Source organism: Protopterus annectens, chromosome 5.part0, assembly GCF_019279795.1.
Source record: "Protopterus annectens isolate FY-2018-M chromosome 5.part0, PAN1.0, whole genome shotgun sequence".
In the NCBI taxonomy this organism is placed as follows: domain Eukaryota; kingdom Metazoa; phylum Chordata; order Ceratodontiformes; family Protopteridae; genus Protopterus; species Protopterus annectens.
Window position 1 is genome coordinate 1,511,747,467 of NC_056735.1, and position 20,763 is coordinate 1,511,768,229.

At 41.8% G+C, this 20,763-nt stretch overlaps 1 protein-coding gene across 1 annotated transcript in view; it reads right to left on the reverse strand.

The window, feature by feature from the left end:
* The window catches only part of LOC122802390 (E3 ubiquitin-protein ligase listerin-like), a 1,831,112-nt gene that overhangs the window by 1,276,074 nt on the left and 534,275 nt on the right, over positions 1–20,763 (reverse strand). The window lies entirely within an intron of this gene.

The window sequence follows — 20,763 nt, forward strand, 5'->3', positions numbered from 1 at the left end:
TTGCTTGGTGAAACCAGTTGGGCTTCCATATGCTTTTTGTGATAATGAAAGTATTAAAGGAATATCAATAATAATCTATGCTTTTTTTTGTTTGAAAATTTTAAACTTGTAAATTCACCGTCTGAATACACTGAAGGATGCTACTCAGCTGGACATTTTTTTTTGGGGGGGGGGGACTGATTTTTTAGTTTTATGGTCAAAGTGTATTATAAACACTATGTTCTCATATATTTTATGGAATGTAATACTTTAAACATTTACATAACAGTAAAATAAATTGCTGGTGTGTTAAAGGTTCAAATCTCTTTTGACACCAGCACAATAGTTTCTTCAATATTTTATAGAAGTCTTAAAATTAGTTACTTCTACATAATTTTCTTTATATGTTTTACTATTCAGTGTCAAATCTTCTTGCAAAATCAATTTCATATGCAGTAAACTTTCTTCACTCACTGGAAAGAGCAACAACTACCTCAATTTTCTAGCAAATAAAATTCACCCTAGTCATTATTTAAGCTTAATTTGAATAACCTACAAATGTTAACTAAGAATAAAGACAAGTTCCCAAATGTTGGTACTGTACAAGGAGTTTTAAATTATCACCATTAGAATTCCAAATAATATGAAGGAATTTTTCACCTTAATAGCTTCTTCTAAACAGACACCCTTGCTCTTCCTTTTGCATTCTCGGTTTCATAACTCTAAGTTTCTGGAGGTGTATTCCTTTCTATTTTCTCAAAATATTACACAGAACTTCAGCCCTTGCTCCTTGATTTTATATACCACACTACTCTACTGATTGTAGATCAAAAGTTACTTCCTATACAATCTCTACATTAAAAAAAATCTTAACTGCAAATACTAAAAAAAAATGAAAATGTTCAGCTTCAATTTAATGATAACTCCTTATAAATAAAAATATGAGAACAATACATCACAAACAATTAACCACGTTCAATTAAAACTCTCCAATTTTAATCCATCTTAGAACTGTTTGGTTTTAAAGTACAAATTGAACAATATACAGCTCTTCTTAAAAAATAAGAAGTTATGTACCTACCATAACGTTCCATGTTAGTTGTCTTCTCTCGCCTTCTTTCTTGCTTGATGGGTTCGGAGCCGATCCTCGGCTCCGACTCGGCACTTGCTAAGCTCGAGAGTCACTTTTACCAGCTCGAGGCAGCCCCATATCCCATGATGCAAGGCGGTAAGTACCCAGATCTCGTTTGATGACAAAGGGCAATAGCACCAAGCATAAACACTTCCCAAAGGAAGAAAGAAAGCCTACAGGATGAAAGAAGGACCAGCTCTGAATGGTCTTCAGCATAATAATTCCTTGTAGAAAAGGTCTGTCCAGGCCTGGGGGAAGGAGGGAGGGTCGCAAGAAAGAAGGCGAGAAGACAACTAACATGGAACGTTATGGTAGGTACATAACTTCTTAATGTTAAGTTGTCAATCTCGCCTTCATTCTTGCTTGATGGGACCGCGTCCCTAGCACCTCTATCCTGGGTGGCTCAATGGAACAGACTCTTGAGGACTGTAGAGCCAAAACTGCCTCTGTCCCTGGAGGCCAAGTCCAATTTGTAATGGGAAACAAAAGTATGAGGAGTGGCCCAAGTGGCCGCTGCACAAATAGTGTCTAAAGGAAGTCTAGCTTGAAAGGCTGTAGAAGTAGCTAAGCTCCTAGTTGAATGTGCTTTAGGTTTTGAGCACAGCTGTTTTCCCCTGAGTAGATAAATTTCAGAGATGACAGAAGAAAGCCATCTAGATAAGGTCACTTTAGAGACAGGAAGGCCTTTGTTGTTATTCGCATAGGAAACAAAGAGTTGATCGGATTTCCTAAATTGTTTAGTTCTGTCCAAATAATATCTGAGTTGGCGGTGGACATCAAGATAATGTAGTTTTTGTTCCGATCTGTTTGAATAGTTTGGAAAAAATACAGGGAGATCGATGGATTGATTCAAATTAGTCTTTGAGGCGACCTTAGGCAAAAAGGTCGGATTAGTTCTCAATGATACTCTGTCTTTGTGAAAGACCAAATAGGGGGGTCGAACCGATAGAGCATGAAGTTCAGACACCCTCCTGGCCGATGTAATAGCTACTAGGAATAATGTTTTCCAAGAAAGAAATTTTAGGGAGCAAGAAACAGCTGGCTCGAAGGGACGAAGAATCAAGGATGTCAGCACTAAATTTAGATCCCATTGAGGAGGAGGATTCCTGATTGGAGGCTTTAGCAGGAAAATTCCTTTCAAGAAGGCTCTACAAAGCCTATGGGACATAATATTGTGATCTGCGATCCCGACATGAAAGTTCGAGATAGCAGCCAATTGAACTCTAACTGTGGAAGAAGAGGAGCCTGCATGAAAAATCTCCGCTAAGAAGTCCAAAACTGCCTGAACTGGGGCAGTGAAGGGATCAATATTCTTGGCTTTAGCCCAATAAGAGAAACGTTTCCATTTGCTTGTATAAATCCTCCTGGTAGAGGATTTTAAAGAAGCTACTATGATGTCTCTAACAGGGTTAGAGATCAAAGGAAGCCTGGCTAAGGAAGGAAGTGGAGCAACCATGCTGTGAGGTTGAGAGAAGGGATAGACCGGTGCAGCTGACCGGATTGGTGAATCAGAAGATCTGGCACTGGGTCCAGATGCCACGGCTGCACCAAAAGGTGACGATGGAGGAACGGAAACCAAATTTGTCGAGGCCAATAAGGAGCAATGAGAATCATTTTGGCTCTCAAAGCGGTTGCTTTCTGGATAACTTGAGGGATCAGGGGAAAAGGAGGAAAGGCATAAAGAAGTCCCTGGGGCCAATCCTGGGTCAGAGCGTCTCTGGGGGGATGGCCTGACAGAGGGAAGAGAGAGAAGAAGTCTGGGCATTTGCTGTTTTGGGGAGTAGCAAAAAGATCGCAACATGGGCGACCCCATTCCAGAAAAATCTCCTCCACTATAGATTGCTTGAGAGACCACTCGTGAGGCATGAGAATAGCTCTGCTCAATCTGTCCGCTAAAATGTTGGTTTTCCCAGGGATGTGCGTTGCTACCAGAAACCGATGAGAGGAGATCGCCCATTGCCAAAGTCTGAGCGCTTCTCGACACAAGGGGTAGGACTTGGTTCCGCCCTGTTTGTTGATATACCAAACTACAGACATGTTGTCTGTGTGGACTGCAATTGTCCCTACCGGAAGAAAGTCGTTGAGGGCTTGCAACGTTAAAAGCACTGCTCTCATCTCTAGGACATTTATGTGCAGGTGGTATTCGAACAGTTGCCACGTCCCATGAACCATCCTGCCCTGATAATGACCCCCCCCCACCCGATCAGGGAGGCATCCGTGGTGACAGTGGCTACCGGGGATGGGGGTACAAAGTGTCTGCCTTGGTGAATCTGGGGAGAAGTGATCCACCAAGCAAGATGATTTTTGCAAATCTGTGTCACCAGAATTTGGTGACGCATTGGAAGTTGTTGGTAAGACCACTGAGTGAACAACATCCACTGAAGAAGGCATGTAGAAGCGAGCCAGGGAAGAAGAGTAATGGCCGCAGCCATGAGGCCTAACACCTTTAGAACCATTCTGGCCTGTACTTTCTTGTTGGCTAGAATGATCCTGACATGAGTTTGAATGTCTGAAACTCTTTGATCTGTAAGGGTAGCTGACATCCGAACAGTGTTTAAGTTTGTGCCTATGAAAGTAATAGACTGGCAGGGCGATAAGGATGACTTTTCGAAGTTGATCGAGATGCCCAAATGAGAACAAAGATTTATTGTGTAATCCCTGGCTTGAACAAGCTGATGCCTGGTGGTGGCTGAAAGGAGCCAGTCGTCGAGATACGGAAACACCTGGAATCCTTGACGTCTCAAGTGAGCCGTGACCACTGCCATGCATTTGGTGAACACTCTGGGGGCTGTAGTGAGACCAAAGGGCAGAGCTCTGAACTGGAAATGACTGGACCCCAGCCGAAAGCAGAGAAATCTCCTGGAGCGTCTGTGAATTTTTATATGATAGTACGCATCCTGAAGATCTATTGAGCACATCCAGTTGTCCTTCTGCAAGAAGGGCAGAATCGACTGAAGAGTGACCATTCGGAATCTTGTCTTCCTCACAGACTTGTTGAGTCTGCTGAGATCCAATATTGGTCTCCAGTCTCCGTCTTTTGGGGACCAAAAGAACCTTGAGTAGATTCCGGGCTCTGAATGGTCTGTTGTAACTGGCTGAATGGCTCTTTTTTGCAGTAGTTTTGAGACTTCTAACTCTGCAATTTCCCTTAGACCGGGTGGTACGTCTGGAAGGGAATTTGAGGGATAGAAAGGACTTTCCTCGAAAGGAATTTTGTAACCCTCGGATATGATCGACTGTACCCATTTGTCTTGAGTGAGAGAACGCCAGGCTTCTGGGTACAACGATAGTCTTCCCCCGACTGCCTCCAAGGAGGGACAGCCGGGCAACATCTCAGGGATGCTGAAAGGGCTTGTCAGAGAGAGACTCTCTGTTTCCCTGGTTTTGTGGACCCCCTCTGCCTCTAGAGCGGCGTCTGTTATTGTTACCCCCTCTGCCTCTAGGGGTAAACTGACCACGTGAATCCGGCGTGACTCCTTGGGATTTGCGGAACCACATTTTGCCACCCTTCTGTCCTTTGGGATAAAGTCTAGAAGGGGTGGAAAAACGGACTCCAACGGCAGAAAGAGTTTTGCCGTCCTGCTCACACCTGGTCAACGTTTCCTTCACTTGAGGGCCAAACAAAGCTGAACCATCAAAGGGAGAGTTTGTGAAGGACGCCTTAAAGGGATCTGCAAAATTACATAGCCGCATCCAGGCTTGGCGTCTAAGAGCCACACCTGTACCTGTGGCCCTAATCGCTCCATCAGCAGCATATGATATCAGCCGCATGGAGGAGTTTGCAATGGAGTTAAGGGTTCCTAGCTGCGAAGCAATTTTTTCCTGAGCCCCTGCAGCTGTAGGATCCTGCACAACTTCACCTAGCTCCTTAAGAATATCCCTTTGGAGTCTGGTGAAGTGACATAGGTAATTCAGCGAACGCATAGCAAAGGTCGCTGAAGAAAACATCCGCTTACCATATCTATCCATGGTCCTAGAGTCCTTATTAGGAGGATGGACAGGTACGGAAGGATCTGCAAGTTCCTTCTTTGTGGCAGCCGCCACCACCATGGCATCAGCGGGGACACCTTTTGTAAGGAAATGCTTGTCAGTCGGGGCAGTAATAAATTTAGAAGGCCTCCTAGGGACTGGCTCTACAGAGTCAGGAGCAGCCCACGCCTTCGAGCAATAACCTGCATAAGGGGTCGAAGGCGGAGACACCCAGGAGGTGGAGGGCCGAGATCCAAACGCCTCAGGTATACTGACTCATCCTCAGAGGGATTATTGGTGGGCCAGTTTCCCTCTGTCTAAGGAGTTCTAGGATGTCTGAGAAGGAGACATCCTCAGAGGGGATCTTGGGGATCCCTCTGACTCATCTAAGTCAGTATCAGAAGTGATAGACTCGGGGGAGTCTACGTGTTTCCTCTTACATGTCCTCTTCTGCGGAGGATCTCCCGACAAATCAGGAGAATCCTCGGAAGAGGGGGATATTCCCAGTGGGGAAACCTGAGGCGGAGGATCTCTGGGTCCTGGAGCAAGAGAAGTGGCAGAGATGTCAACAGGCACCATAGAGGGAGGAGCTAAGGGAACAGACTGCTGGCTGAGACCAGTGGCCAGCACACTCTTCATCACCTCGAAGGCTCCCCTCCCAGGAAGGTCCGAGAGAACCCGCTCCGAAGAACTAGGAATTCCAGGACCCACCGAAAAAGAAGGCTCCGAGGCAGATGTCGGAGCCGAGCTCACCAAGGCCGAGGCTCCAAGGGGAAGAGCGGGTTCGGACAAGGGTCCGATGCCACTCACCCCCTCGGAGGAGACCAGGGAAGCCCAGCCACCGAATCCCTCTAAGGAAGGTCTCGAAGAGGAGATAAGAGTAGAGGCTGAAGGAGCAGAAGGGGTATCTGTCCCTCAGCCATAGCAGAAACCATTCCCGAAGACTCCAACTCCAAACTCTGGGGTAGAGTCGAAGGAGGAACTGCAATGGGGTGTGGACTAATAGTCGTCTGCTGAGACGGACTATGTAGCATTTGGGCCAGTGCCTGTGACTTTAGTAATCTACTGACCACTCTCTCCAAATCATGGTCAGAAAGCCTGGATGACCTTGAAGATCGGCTCCGATGGCTCCGCCCGAGAGGAGAGGCGGCCGAGCCGAAAGTATCGGCTCAAAGGAAGGGGACCTCGACCTCTTCCTCGAAGGAACCATCGGAGCCGATGATACCACAGAAACTGTCGGAGCCGACAACTTATCGGCACCGACAGGTAGCTTCGATGCATCGGCTCCAGCCGAAGCCGATACGGCCATAAAAGTAAGGGTGTCGGAGCCGATCGGAGCCGACACCGATGCCTGGGCCACATGGTGGTCGGAACCGATGGGAGCCGACACCGAAGTGGTCGAACCAGAGTCGGCACCGATAGCCATCGGTGCCGAAGGTTTAGGTAACCCAGAATCGGCTCCAGCCGGAGCCGATCTCGACTCTGAATGAGTCGGAGCCAAGGCCACAGGCTTGGACACAGAAGCCTGGGCCTTGGAAGACTTAGAAGTCTTAGAGGGGGCCGACTTAGCCGGAGAGCCCTCCGGCTTAAGAAGGCCCTTCAAATCAATTTATTTCTTCTTTCCTGCAGGACTCTCTGGCTAAAAGAATGACATATAGCACAGGAGTCCTGCAGGTGAAGAGGCCCCAGGCAGTAAAGGCAAGAAGTGTGACCGTCTGTCAGAGACATCTTCTGACAGCACGAGTCACACTTCTTAAAGCCTGAGACCCTTTCTTTAGACATGGTGCACAAAACACACACACAACACCAGTCCAAGAAATTAACTTAAATATCAATAACAAACACACACACACACACCCTAACAGGGGGGGGGATGGGATGGGTGAAGTCTGACTGAAAGTTAAGAGGAGACAGGGAAAGTTTCTGTCAGAAAATGACTAAAACTAAGTTAAAACTAATAATTTTAAGGTTTTTTTAAGAAAGGGGCTAAAATAGTAAAGTAACAATTCACTTACCAGGAGCTGGCAAAAGGAGGACCTCATCAGCGAAGGGGCAAACGAGATCTGGGTACTTACCGCATTGCATCATGGGATATGGGGCTGCCTCGAGCTGGTAAAAGTGACTCTCGAGCTTAGCAAGTGCCGAGTCGGAGCCGAGGATTGGCTCCGAACCCATCAAGCAAGAATGAAGGCGAGACTGACAACTTAACATGAAGTCTTTCTTTCAAAGTCATTCTATCCCTTTAAGATAACCATACACTATTTAATACTATTCTTTTACTTAGTCAGATTACCATTTTGTGCAGTACCAAAAGGAACTCCCACTGAGCTTTGTTTTCTTCAGTGAATAGTGTCCTTGGCATGTGCCAGCAGCATAAGCTTGAAAATTTCTAATGGCCTTATTTGTATAAGCTACAAAAACATGCCAGTGCATACACAACTCTCACAGTATTGCGTACAATAAAAATCACCAACAATAATGAAATTCTTACCACTAATCTTATAAAATGTGGTACTAACAAATTTAAAAATATTACAAAAAACACAGGTGGCAGTCCCCCTTAATGTGTCGAAATACCCTTGGTATAAATCAGTACATCTCACAAAATCACTATGTACCAACAGTCACTTAAACTTCTTCCTTCCTTGTATGACATCAGTAGTCTCTTATCTTCACTTTTAAGGTTCATTTTGAAACTATTCCAACATTCGCTAACCACAAGTATAACTTTTCTTAGATAAAACAGAATACTTTGACAAATCTACCTGGGTGCAAAAGGTTTAAGGCTGCACTGTCCTAGCGACACAGCCTTTATACCAAACACCCATGTATCTACCACAGCTGTAGCTCCCACCCCACAACTAATTCCTTACTTCACATAATTTTAGAGCAAGCGGAAAGGATTCACTGAAATGGCAACTCAAACAGCTAGTTGTATCTACCACAGCTATAGCTCCTATCCCACAACCAAGTTCACTCCCTGACTTCACATAATTTAAGACCAAGTAGAAAACATTCATTAAAGGAGCTACTACTGAAATGACAACTCAAGCAGCTAATGTATTTGAGGACTCTTACAAATGTCCCCCTTAATTTTAATGCAAAAAGCTGTAGCTAAAAGAACTGTACTACTGGAACAGGCGTCCTATTTCATCTTCCCCATCCCCTATTAATGTAATACAACAACACTAATTACCATTATCCTTTACCCCCTCTGAAACAGGCTGCCATTTACTTATATTTTATCAAGCATTTTACTAAATTCAGAACACTGTAGTAAGTCAATATCCCATATCTGGGCTTTTGCATTCTTTTCTTTTCCATCAAATTGACCGTCTCTGGAAGGACATGCTCTGTGTCCTGTAAAGGTGGGCTCTGCTACACTTGGGCTCACTACACTCCCCTACCCCACACCCTAATTCCCACCCACTCCCACTGCATCTAAATTTATACTGTATTTGACTCCACCACACTGCTGCCCCCTCCAATCCTTGCTATCTCTTTATTAACCACACAAACGCTCTTGCCTTATTGGGTAGCCCCTGCCTCCTCCTTCCCCTACATACCCCCTTAACTTACATTGAATCACATTACCTTATTCCACATCTACCATCCTGGCACCCCTCCATTCTTACCATAATTCTCTTTCTCCTAAAACATATTACATCTGTACACTCAATACCAATAAAAACACACAGAACTGTCCCTTCCACTACATTCAACCATAACTCTATTGCCAGCTTTTATGAAACTTCCCATATCTTAAATAACATAGCCCCTCTTCTCCATACCTAAATGAAAATATTTACTCTAATTCCAAATTAACAAAACAAAAAAACGCCACCATTGACAAAATCTGGTTTTCCAACATCTCGCTGTGAGGTGACATCTACCCTAACCCAGGTCCCATACTACCTCAATAAATCTTCAGAGCATATGCAATAAAATAACAGACCTTAACACTTGGATTATCACCATATTCCAAGTGCATTAGCTGACACACAGACTCATCTCAAACCTAATATAAAAGAGACCAAGTTCCTACCCCCCCCCCCCGGCTATAACATGATAACAGCAGACATAGTTTGAAAAAGAAAGAAAGCTAGTGGCATAGCATTACTCTACCCTAAATCTTATAGTTTTACTCCATACGCCGACAACATACCAAAATTAGTCAATACTGAAATTCTTATCACATTCCTAAAACTAAAGAACACATTTTTTTCTAACAAACACAACTACTGATGAAACAATCATATTAGGTGACCTTAATATAAACTGGCAGAACTTGACCTCTGACTTCTCATCCACCAGTATAAAACTATTCAAGTTTACACAACTTATTACAACTCATACAAGATATAATAAAACTAACAACCAATGTGCCCATCCTTTACTGGATTTGGTTTCTGACCGTACTAAATTTACTACAGCTAGTACACTTCCAGATGTTCTAAGTGACCATCTACAGTTTCTCATACAAGCCGAGCATTAGTTATAAAACAACCCACAATTTTTCTACAGTTAACCAACAGGAGTTTGATGACTCATTAAAGCCATTAACTGGAACACATAAACCTCCCCCTCATAGATGAAGAAGTAAATAGTTTTAGTTTAAAATTTTAATCATCATTAATGATCTACCTCAACTCCATATGTAAAGAATCCAATCCAATCATTCACCATGGCTGTCAAAGCTGAGTAAATGCCTCAGGACTGATACAGATAGGGTATGGAAAGAATGGCAGATGCACAAAACCAACACAAACCTACAAATGCTTGGCCAACTTTGTAACCAATTTAAAAAACAAGTAATGAAGGACAAAAAACAAATGCATACACTTCAGTGAAACACTCACAAACATAACCTCAAAATTCTGGTCTTCTACTAATTCCCTTCTTAACCCAGGATCCAAAAAAGAACCCAGTCCTCATTCAGAACAGCCCTTTCAAACAGCTACTATGTTCAATGTTTATGTTATTGAAAGTTTTGCCAACTTAACCACGTGCTATCCTCAGCTACCTTCATCTTCCCCTGGTAGCTCATCTAACCCCTTCCCTACCACATTCTCTTAGGTACCTCCAACTACTCACATCCTACTAGTATCTCATCTTTGTCCATTCAGGGTAACACAATTAACTCTTCTTCCTTTTCTCTTCAATCAGTCCATACTACCTTTATAAAAAAGTATTCCCAAGCCAAAACCTACTCTACTTTTGCAGGTAACCTCCCACCAGAATATGTTAGACTCGTTGCAGATACCATAGCATTTCCAGCCAGCATCCTTATCAATACATCCATTCTTGAATACTATATCCCTTTACTGTGACAAAAGTCATTGCTCTCTTGCATGAAGGAGGTAACTCGACTAACATATTTAACTTCTGTCCCACTGCCATTCTACCTCCTCCCTCAAAACTTTTTAAAAAATGCATACACAGTTTCTTGACCATTTCTTTCAGTCATTTATACTCCACACAACATGATTTTCAGCCAGCCCTCAGTACAAATGTCTTAGTATCCTTCATAGACACTCTAAACAAGTCTAGGGATTCTGGCAAACATGTCTCTTCACTATTCCTTGATCTGTCCAAAGCAATTCAATACTGTTTCTCACCTCATTCTAAATGCTTATATCAATTATCCCTCCTAGAATTATCATCCCCATGATCCCATGGTTCACTAGTTACCTTTGTAACAGACAACAATCAGTGAAATTGCAAGGCTCCCATTCACCATACCTATCCAACATCACTGGTGACCTGCAAGGCTCCATCCTTCGTCCCAGCTTCTTTAACACTTGTATCAATAAACTTCACACTGCTTCCCCTCAAGGCTCCCTCATTCAATATGCTGACAATTCCACTATTACATTTATTTAATATTTGTTGACCGGGAAACTCCAACTTGGACAGAGCCTATTTTCAGTGGAGGCCTGGGGAGAAACGCTTCAGATGCATGTCTTTGGAATGTCACTCAGAAGAAACCCACACGAATACAGGGAGGACTCCACACAGACAGCACCCCAGCCAAGAATCGAACATGAGAACCTCTTGCTGTGAGGCAACAATGTTAACAGCTGCACCATTGCCCCACTTACATTCTGTCTCACCTGCAAAGAATAACACAGGAACCCTGGCTTTCTAGCAGCCAGCCTTTACTCAACCCTAAAAAACACTTCTCTTTATTTCAAAAAGTATATGCCCTAGAGACGAAAGTTCAAGATCCACTCCCTAGACACTACGGAACTATTAGGGATGACAATCTTATATATATGATCCTCATATACAGAACAAAGCCATAAAAATAAAAAAAATAAAAAAACACCGTAAACCTGGGACGTTTGTAGGCATAAACACCTTCTGAATACATTCACCAAAACCACACTTGGCATATTCCTTTTAACCTCACTCCTACACGAAACTCCTATTCTCACCAACTTAGCAGTCCTGACTAAACATAAATGTGAAACTTGCTATAACACAAAATTCCTAGGCTCATAACTAGTGCAACAAAACAACCATCCCTTCAAAGCTCTTTAGTCTCTTAAATTGCTTGTGGTTCCCAATTACCTACAACTTACTATGACCGATAATTTGATTCATAAACCTACAGTCTGCCCTGCCCTCAATACTATCCTTCACACTTTCCTCCCCAACAGACCACTGCTATCACAGGATAAACTTCTCATGATCCACAAATGCAGTAAATAATCGGGACAGTGCCTCTACTCCTACTCTGTAGCCAAAAGTTACAATGCCTTACCTCTACCCACCAGATCAAACTCTAACCATCTTGCCTTTAACATTCACTAAAGGACGTTTTATCCCATGCTTGGGTCTGCTCATGTACTAACCCTGGCTTAAGCTACTCAAATCCATACTTTCCTATCTACTATTCTTCCCTACTAACCAGGTTTTCATTACATACCTATCTACAAGGTATTAAAACTTGCATCTCCACATACTCAATCCTAAGCTGTACCTTTTTAGCCTTGTCTCTTCCTCACTAACATTCTCTGACCTATTACATTCCCATCTTCCAAAACATAACCTCTTGCACATTTAATTTATACCCATTCTTATTTTTGTATATGAAATAGCCATATATCTGGATATAGATATATAGATGGCTATCAATATATAATATATATATATAAATATATATATATATATATATATATATATATATATATATTTTTTTTTTAATTTTATTTTATTACTTTATTTTATTTACATATGTTGACCGGGAGTATCCCACTGGACGTAGTTCCATTTTCAGCGGAGGCCCGGGGAGAAAAGCTCCACAGTTAAAACAGACAGTAGTTACATTGGATTACATAGCGATTAACAATTTAACATAGCAATTACTTACAACATATTTACAGATGAAGAACATAGTACATCAGTAGACAACTAGAATCTTTATCTGTGAAGTACTTAACAGACATTAACAAATGTTACAATAAGAAGTTCCTGCTGTATAATAAGTACTAGGCTTATGAGCATCTGAGCTTGCTATAATTAAGGTAGTTAGTGGAGTGGAAAGAAAGGTAGTGGTTGGATGGGGTGGGTGATATTAAGAGTGGGAGTTGCAAGGGCATAGCCAGCATGTTTTTAGGCGCGCTTTTAGCAAAGTTTTGAAGTGGGTGCATGATGGTATGGAGGTAATTGAGGGTGGGAGGGAGTTCCATAATTTGGCTATGGTACAAGAGAATAGTGCTTCACCAGCAGAGTTATTGGCTTTAGTGATCTGTAAGTGTTTTTTGTTGCTGGATCTTAGTGGTCTGGTGGTGCGATAGGGTTGGAGTAGATTCTGGAGGGATGGGACATTTAGTGCATGGTTTATTAGTTTGTGGGTGAGTGAGAGTTGATACCACTGAAGGAGGTGAGGGAGTTCAAGCCAGCCCAGTTCAGCAAGTGAGAGACAGTGGTGACAACGGTAGGATGTCCCTGTGGCGAATTTGTTGTAGCAGGTCTCTAGCTTGTTTTTATATATATATATATATATATATATATATATATATATATAAAACGTGGTATGCTGTATTTTGTTTGCTACAATTTATGTAGGATGCTCTCAATATAAATTTAGGATGTATTTTGATTTTCTAAAACTAAATGAATCTACAATGTAACCTACATTTCTATTCACTTTATCTTTCTATATGTAATAATTATGTAGCTGGAGCTTTTCTACCCTGGCCACCACTGAAAAAGGTATTTGTGGCCAAGTTGGACTTTCTCAGTAAACAAATGTTAATAAAAACAAGTTGCTTCTTTATTCGTCAAATGTACTCATCCATCTTCTGCAAATATCTTATTTTGCTTCACAAATCCAGACAGCAACTCATCTCTGCTTTTTCTTTCATAACCCTCTACAGTAAGCAGATATATTTACTTTACTCTACCTACCATTACGGAAAGTGTTCAAAATGTGTCAAGTCTCTAATAAAAAGATTTTCCTCTAAGTAAATGCATCAAAATGTGTGCAAAAAATTCTCTCAATAGACAAAAAAAGACAATATATGTGGAGAGTGACACCTTAGTACATATAATATTTATTCACAACTACTTGGTTTTCCATATAACAAACTGCAAGGGCTTACTCTTCCTTCTCATTAGTAACAAATCTATTAAAAAAGTAGCAGTACGCTTTTGCATATTTGTCATTAGTGTTAAACCAAATATATTGCTACTTAAAGAGGCAACAAGGCCTTCAGCCCATAGGGGGACACCATTTGCAAACTAATGTCAAACCATCAGTATAACCTGATAACATACATGTTTCCCTGAAAAATAATACTGAATAGGCATACTCCTTCTCAAACATTCTCATTACTAAGTTAGCACTTGATTGTGTAAAGGAATGTGTCCTTAATCTGTTTCTCTGGAGTTAGGATAAAAATAATTTATTATTAAAACTTAACATAATCAAACTGAAAACATTACTTTTTGGAGATTGATGAAAAAACTGCAACACTTCCATCATATTTGAATACAATATGTTTGTGCACACACCTGAACCATTATAGTTATAAAACAAATACATTCTTTCCAACCAGTTTGATAACATTTTACATTAAGGGTGCAGAATCTCTAAAGAATAAATCTACAATATCATACATATAAATACTTTCTGATTTACATTTTCCCTTATTCTGTGAATACCCATCAAATGCTGTCTTTGCTGGACTGGTATAAAAATACTTTATGAATTTTTGACATACAGCAAAAAGTTGGGATGCAGAATTCATGTTCCAATTTCTTCTCTACAGCATCATTATTAAAATGACCAAGATGTACACCTCTTTGTAATAGAGCTCATTAAAAACATCCGGGGGGGGGGGGTTAAGATGTCAGTCTGATAGCAGCAGAAATCCATAGCTCTGCTTAGATTTTAATATCCTGACAGGAAATATACTTTAATTTTTAGAAAAATCTAACAAAGTATAGTAAAAGTTAGATTAACATAGACACTTTATTTTCTAAAAATTAATACATAGTCAATAGAATTTTTTAATTATTCCTGTCAAGAAATTTTCTACTGCAGATCTCAAGATGAGCAACTTGAAGAACCCACACCAGGAGAGAGCAGTGAAGAAAGAAAGTACAGTTGTGTACACTTACCATAAATGTAGATGTTCGAGTGTATTCACTGTTGCAGTCATTACATTTGGGTTATCTGCCTGCAGGTAGCCCTCAACCATCCTGATTATCAAAGTCTTGGGTCCTGCATTGAATCCTGTCTCTTCTTCCATGACATCATGTAGTCAGGGGTATAAAGCATGCAGCCGACACCATTACATCAGTTTTTCTTGCCCCAGATGTCAGGTGTCCCCATAACTGGAAGCAATTATATACAAGGTTACACCTCCAACAAAAAGCAAATACACCAGAAGGCTTAAATACAGTAAACAAGAAGAAAGGTATAGCCAATAGAAGTCAGGGGGCTGGAGGGAGGGTAACCAGGACTGCAAAAGTGAATACACTCAAACATCTACATTAATGGTAAGTGTACACAACTGTACTATGTTCTTCGTATTTCACTGTCGCAGTCATTATATTTGGGTAGATTCCCAAAGCTAAGGAAGGGAGGAAGCAGTTAGAGAGCATTAGGACCAGCTATTAAGCCCTACAAGACTGCAGTGGCAAAACCAGCTCTGGATTTAGAAAAAATAGGCAAGTGGTAATGCTTGATGAAGGTATGTACAAAGCTCCAGGTAGCAGCTTCTAGGATGCCCCTGGTAGGAACACCTCTGAGAAAGGCTGTTGAAGTAGATGCAGCCCTGGTGGAATGTGATCTTATCCCCTGTGGGGTAGGTTTTCCATGGTGCTTATAGCAGAAATGAATGCAATGGCCTATCCACTTAGAAATGGTTTGCTTTGAAATGGCCTTCCCCTCTGCCCCTGCAGCAAAGGCAACTAGCAGCTGTTCAGTTTTCCCGATAGGCTTAGTCCTGTCCAAATAAAATCTAAGTTGTCTGTGCATGTCCAACGAGTGCAGTATTCGTTCTCCTTTGTTCTGTGGATTAGAAAAGAATGTTGGCAAATGAATGGACTGATTAAGGGCCACACTGGATACCACCTTGGGCATAAAGGAAGGATTGGTCCTGAGGGACACCCTGTCTACATGGAAGATGATGAAGGACTCCACTGCCATGAGGGCCTGTAATTCTTGCTGAAGTGATGGCTAGAAGAAAGGCTGTTTTCCAAGAAAGGAATTTCAACTCTGCAGTTGCAGCTGGCTCAAAAGGAGGTAGTGTGAGCTTTTCCAATACAAAGTTAAGGTCTCAGGCTGGAGTAGGGGCTCTCCTGGGTGGTCTTAAGTTTTTGGCCACTCTGACGAATTGCTTCAGTATTGTAATGTGCTGAAATGGCTGAGGCATGAATTTTATCAGATGAGAAGGAAAGGCCCTTGTGGAGCATCTCTGTTAAGTGTTGAAGAATATGCGGTAAGCTGGGCACTGTTATGCCCATCCCCTGAGTCTGGCTCCAGGAACAGTATCTTTTCCACTTTTCAGCATAGGATTTTCTAGTACTAGACCTCCTTGCTTCCAGAATGACATCCTGCACTTGTTTACTAAAGGAGGGCATTGGAGAGCTTAGCTAATTAGCCCTCCTGCTGGGACAGCAGGGAAGGGGGGTCTGAGGCAGGTGCCATGGTTCCAGCAGTGACATACTGCGCAAGAGGGGGTACCAGTGTTGGCGTGACCAGTCTGGTGCAATGAGAATTGTCCTTGGCTTGTCCTGTTTGATCTTTAGCAGGACTTTCAAGAGGAGAGGCAGCGGGGGAAAGGCATAAACTGAGAGGCTTTCCCAGGTGAAGGACAGGGCAGCCACTTTCCAAGCTTGTCTGTGGGGAGTCCTTGTGCAGAATTTGTCCAGTTGGTAATTCTGAGGGGAGGCAAACAGGTCTAGCTCTGGGCTCCCCCCATTTGTTTCTCAAAATGTTAAATATCGTTGGTTCCAGTTTCCACTCGTGTGGGTCCATGAGATTTCTGCTTAGGCCGTGTGCCAGTGAATTTAGCTTGCCTGGCAGGTATTGAGCTTGTAGGTGCACTTAGTAGCTCAAGGTTGTGTTCCACAGAGCCATGGTTAGTCTGCAGAGAGGGTACGAGTGGGTTCCCCCTGCTTGTTTATGTACCACAACAGTGGTGCTGTCTCTGTCTTTACCAATAATTGTCCTGAAGAATATGGTCCTTGAAGGCTGTCAGAGAATTCTGTTCAGCTAACACTTCTTTTTGATTGATATGCAGGTGCATTTGACTCGGATTCCATTTGCCCTGAATGCATTGCCCTGCCAAGTGAGCCCCCCCATGCATAGTTTGATGCATCTGTTGTTAGGGTTTGGGTGGCAGGGGGTAGAGTGAATGGCAGTCCCTTGTTGTGGTAGCAGGTCTCTGCCCACCACAGGAACTCTGTCTTTATACAAAGAATGATAGGTATCATTAATTCCAGGTCCTGAGAATGTTGACACCATAGGCTTTTTAGATACCATTGTAGTTTCCTCATATGCAGTCTTCTATATGGAATTAGTAGGATGCAAGAGGCCATGAACCCCAGGGTTTGCAGTATTTTTCTTGCAGATAGCTGGGTCTTTGTGGCCAGTAGTTTGAAGTAGGCTGTCAAATAAACTTGTTTCTCTGGCGTAAGGTAGGCCATCTGGGAATTTGTGTTCAAGCTTGCTCCCAGGAATACAATTTGTTGGCAGGGTACTAGTTGAGATTTCTTTTCGTTTATGGTGTACCCCAGTGAGGTTAGCAGTTTCTTTACAATTTCCAGATGATTTAATAATATGTCCTGGCTTTCTGCCTGAATTAGACAATCGTCCAGGTATGGGTATATTTGAATATTTCTTTGCCTACAGAATGCAATGACTGGAGCTAGGCACTTTGTGAATACCCTGGGCGCAGTAGATAAGCCAAAGGGCAGTGCAGAGAACTGATAGTGCATGTAGCCTGCTCTGAAGCGTAGGTATTTTCTGCAAGAGTCCCTTACTGGGACGTGCAGGTAAGCTTCTTTAAGTCCAATGTTACCAACCAGGCATTTTTGCCTAGCATGGGAAGCAGCTGATGAAGCATTAGCATTTTGAATTTTGGGATTACCAAAATTGTGTTTAGAATAGACAGGTCCAGGATGGGACGCCAGGAGTCGTCTTTTTTGGGTACCAGGAAAAGTCTCGAGTAAAAACCTTTTCCCCATTCCTCTGCTGGGACAGGTTGAATAGCCCTGATACTTAGAAGAGAGAGAACCTGCTGTTGAGCCTCTGCCCACTGATTTGGGGGTAGGTATGGCCAACCATTTGGGGTTGGTAAGGAGTGAAGTGGAATCTGTATCTTTGGGAAACTATACTTAAAACCCATTTGTCTTGGGTAATGAGTTCCCAATTTTTTGCATGCAGGGTGATTTCTCCCCCTAAGGGAGCAGACAGTTGACCAGGGCTTGGAAGGTTTAAGGTTAAGTCATTGTGACAGTTTAACATGGGGGTGTGTTACTACTTCCAGCTTTGGAAGTGGGAGCCCTCCACTGCTTAGGCCTGTGAGTACCTTGAGACTGTAACTTAGGTGGTCTGCTGTTCCTGGGTTTGGACTGAGAAGGCCTGGAAAAGACAAGAAAGGACCAATTCTTAGAAGGCCAATGTCTACTAAATCTGGGAGGCTGTACTTGCAGGAAATCTTTAACAGTTTGCATAGATTTAGCTTTTTCCTCCATCTTTTTAAGTACTTCTTCTGCTTTGTTGCCAAACAGGTGGGTCTTGGTTTAACGGAGCATCCAGTAATTTAGCTTTAACATGACCTGGCAAATTTTGCTCCTTAAGCCAAGCATACCTTCTAAGAACAGACCCAGTGACAGCAGCCCTGCAACATGCTTCTAAAGAGTCAAAACCACATTGCAAAGTAGGTTTACCAATTTGTTCAGCAGAATGCATTAAATCCTGTAATTCTTTATTTTCAGCACAGTCAGAAATCAACATAATTTTCTGTTTAAGTAGTCCAATAATATGCTGCTGATACTTTAACATATGAAACTTGCAGTTTAAGCCCCTAAAGGTAGAGACATCCGCAGGTTCCATAGTCGAAGAAGCATCTTCCAGCATACCGGACTCAGAATGGGTCTAAGTAGAGGCCTGCGAATCTGAAGTAGCGAGTATCAGGGGCTGCAAAAGCGCCTGAGTACTGGCGAACTGTTGACTAGCTTAATGGAAGCGTCATCGGCAGCTTTGGACCTATGCGGTCTGTCTCTGTCTTTATCTTTATGTTTTTTTGAATGTCAGTAGTCGGGTGGCTTACCAAAGCCATTTCTGGATAACTAAACAGAGTACTGAAATAGTTTGCTGCAAAAATGGACTGACGACGAATAGTTCAAGGATTGAATAAGGCACACATCGTGGTCTGGGCCTAGGCAAGGAATGCAGTACGAATGAAAATCTTTATGAGGTATTTGCTTTCCACAGGTAATACAATTGTTAACTTTTACTGACATCGGTTTAGAGCAAAAAAAAGATCCCCAATGGGGTACTTAGCTTTTTTGAAAACCGGTTCTGAAACTCGAAAATGAAAATTTCAGGAGTCAGCCAACTGACACTTGCGAACTGCTTCTGCTTCAGGCACTGCGCGGCAAGAAAGACTAGTGTAATGGCATCGGCTGCATGCTTTATACCCCTGACTACCTGACGTCATGGAAGAAGAGACAGCATTCGACGCAGGACCCAACACTTTGATAATCAGGCTGGGTGAGGGCTACCTGCAGGCAGATAAGCCAAATGTAATGACTGCAAAAGTGAAACACGAAGAACATCTACATTTTATAATAACAAACGTCCAAGAACTGTCACTAAAAATGGACAAATTCGAAAACAAAAATGGATATTATCAAACAAGAATGCAGTAAACAACTGGAACTACTAAATGGAATGGTAAAAGAAAATCTGAACAGATTCTTGCCTTAGAGGAAACAGTAACAGACCTAGATACCAGAGTGAAAGAAAAGGAACATCACAATGAATTTCTTCTGAAACAAAACACCACGCTGACTAAAATGGAAGACTTTGAAAGTAGATCAAGAAAGAATAACATAAAAATATATGGAATTCCTGAGAAAGAAGAGGGTGCTAACATAATTCAATTCCTCAAAAAGTGTTTTTTATCAGCACTAAACATGCCTGAATCCCTCTCTTTTGAAATTGAGGGCTTATCGGTCCCTGGCACATCTAGCTTCATCTCTGAGTTCATCTAACCCCAGGTATATAACAGTTCATTTCTTTCCTTGCAAGACAAGGACTTTGTGCTGAAATCAGCTTGGACTAATTCCCTATCAAGATGGGTGAAAAAGTTATCCGTTTTTGACAATGACTACACCTCTACAGTCATATCCAAAAGAAAGGAGTGCGTTCCTCTAAGTCCTTGAAAAAAGTCAATATTAAAGCTCAAATTCTTTTTCCTGCAAGAATAAGAATCACCTTGCCAGAAGAAGTGAAGATCTTTGATTCCCAATAAGAAACAGTAGAATTTATCCAAAAGAAGAAAATACTGTCGGACATAGAAGAAATGGAATGGTCATCCCAGAGTTTGAAGAGACACGCAAAAACAAATGGATGGTCTGTGAAGGAAGGAGAAAAAACTAAAACTAAAACTAAAAGACGAATAAATTCCTTCTAATTTTAAATGCTTTGTTTTATGAATCATAATATATTTGATTCTGGAAAGTTTCTATGCTGTAAGGTAATGTGAATCATTTTTATTATTAACTTTCTATTTTCCTTTCTATATCTACTTCTTCTAATTACATATATTGCTAAGTATTTAAATAACATTTCCTCTCTCTCTCTTCTTTCTTCCTATTCTTTTTTGTTACCAATGTTCCTTTTCTCTTTTTTCTACTTTACATACTTTTTCCTTTTAAATAACTACAAATGATGTATGCCTTCTAATTATTCAGTAATAGTATAATATGACTTAATACCAAAGTGCATTTTTCTAGTAGGTCAGTGGTGAGGTAAACAAGGTGTCTGTGATTAATGTTTCTAACTAGATGTTTTAGACTCTTTGTTTAGATACATTTAAGCATTAATACAGTACATTAACGGTGTTATAAAACTATGTGTGTGTGTGTATGTTCCCTTTTTTTCTCTCTCTGCCATGGTTAACTGGAGGGTATATGATTGAAACGTTATAATATGA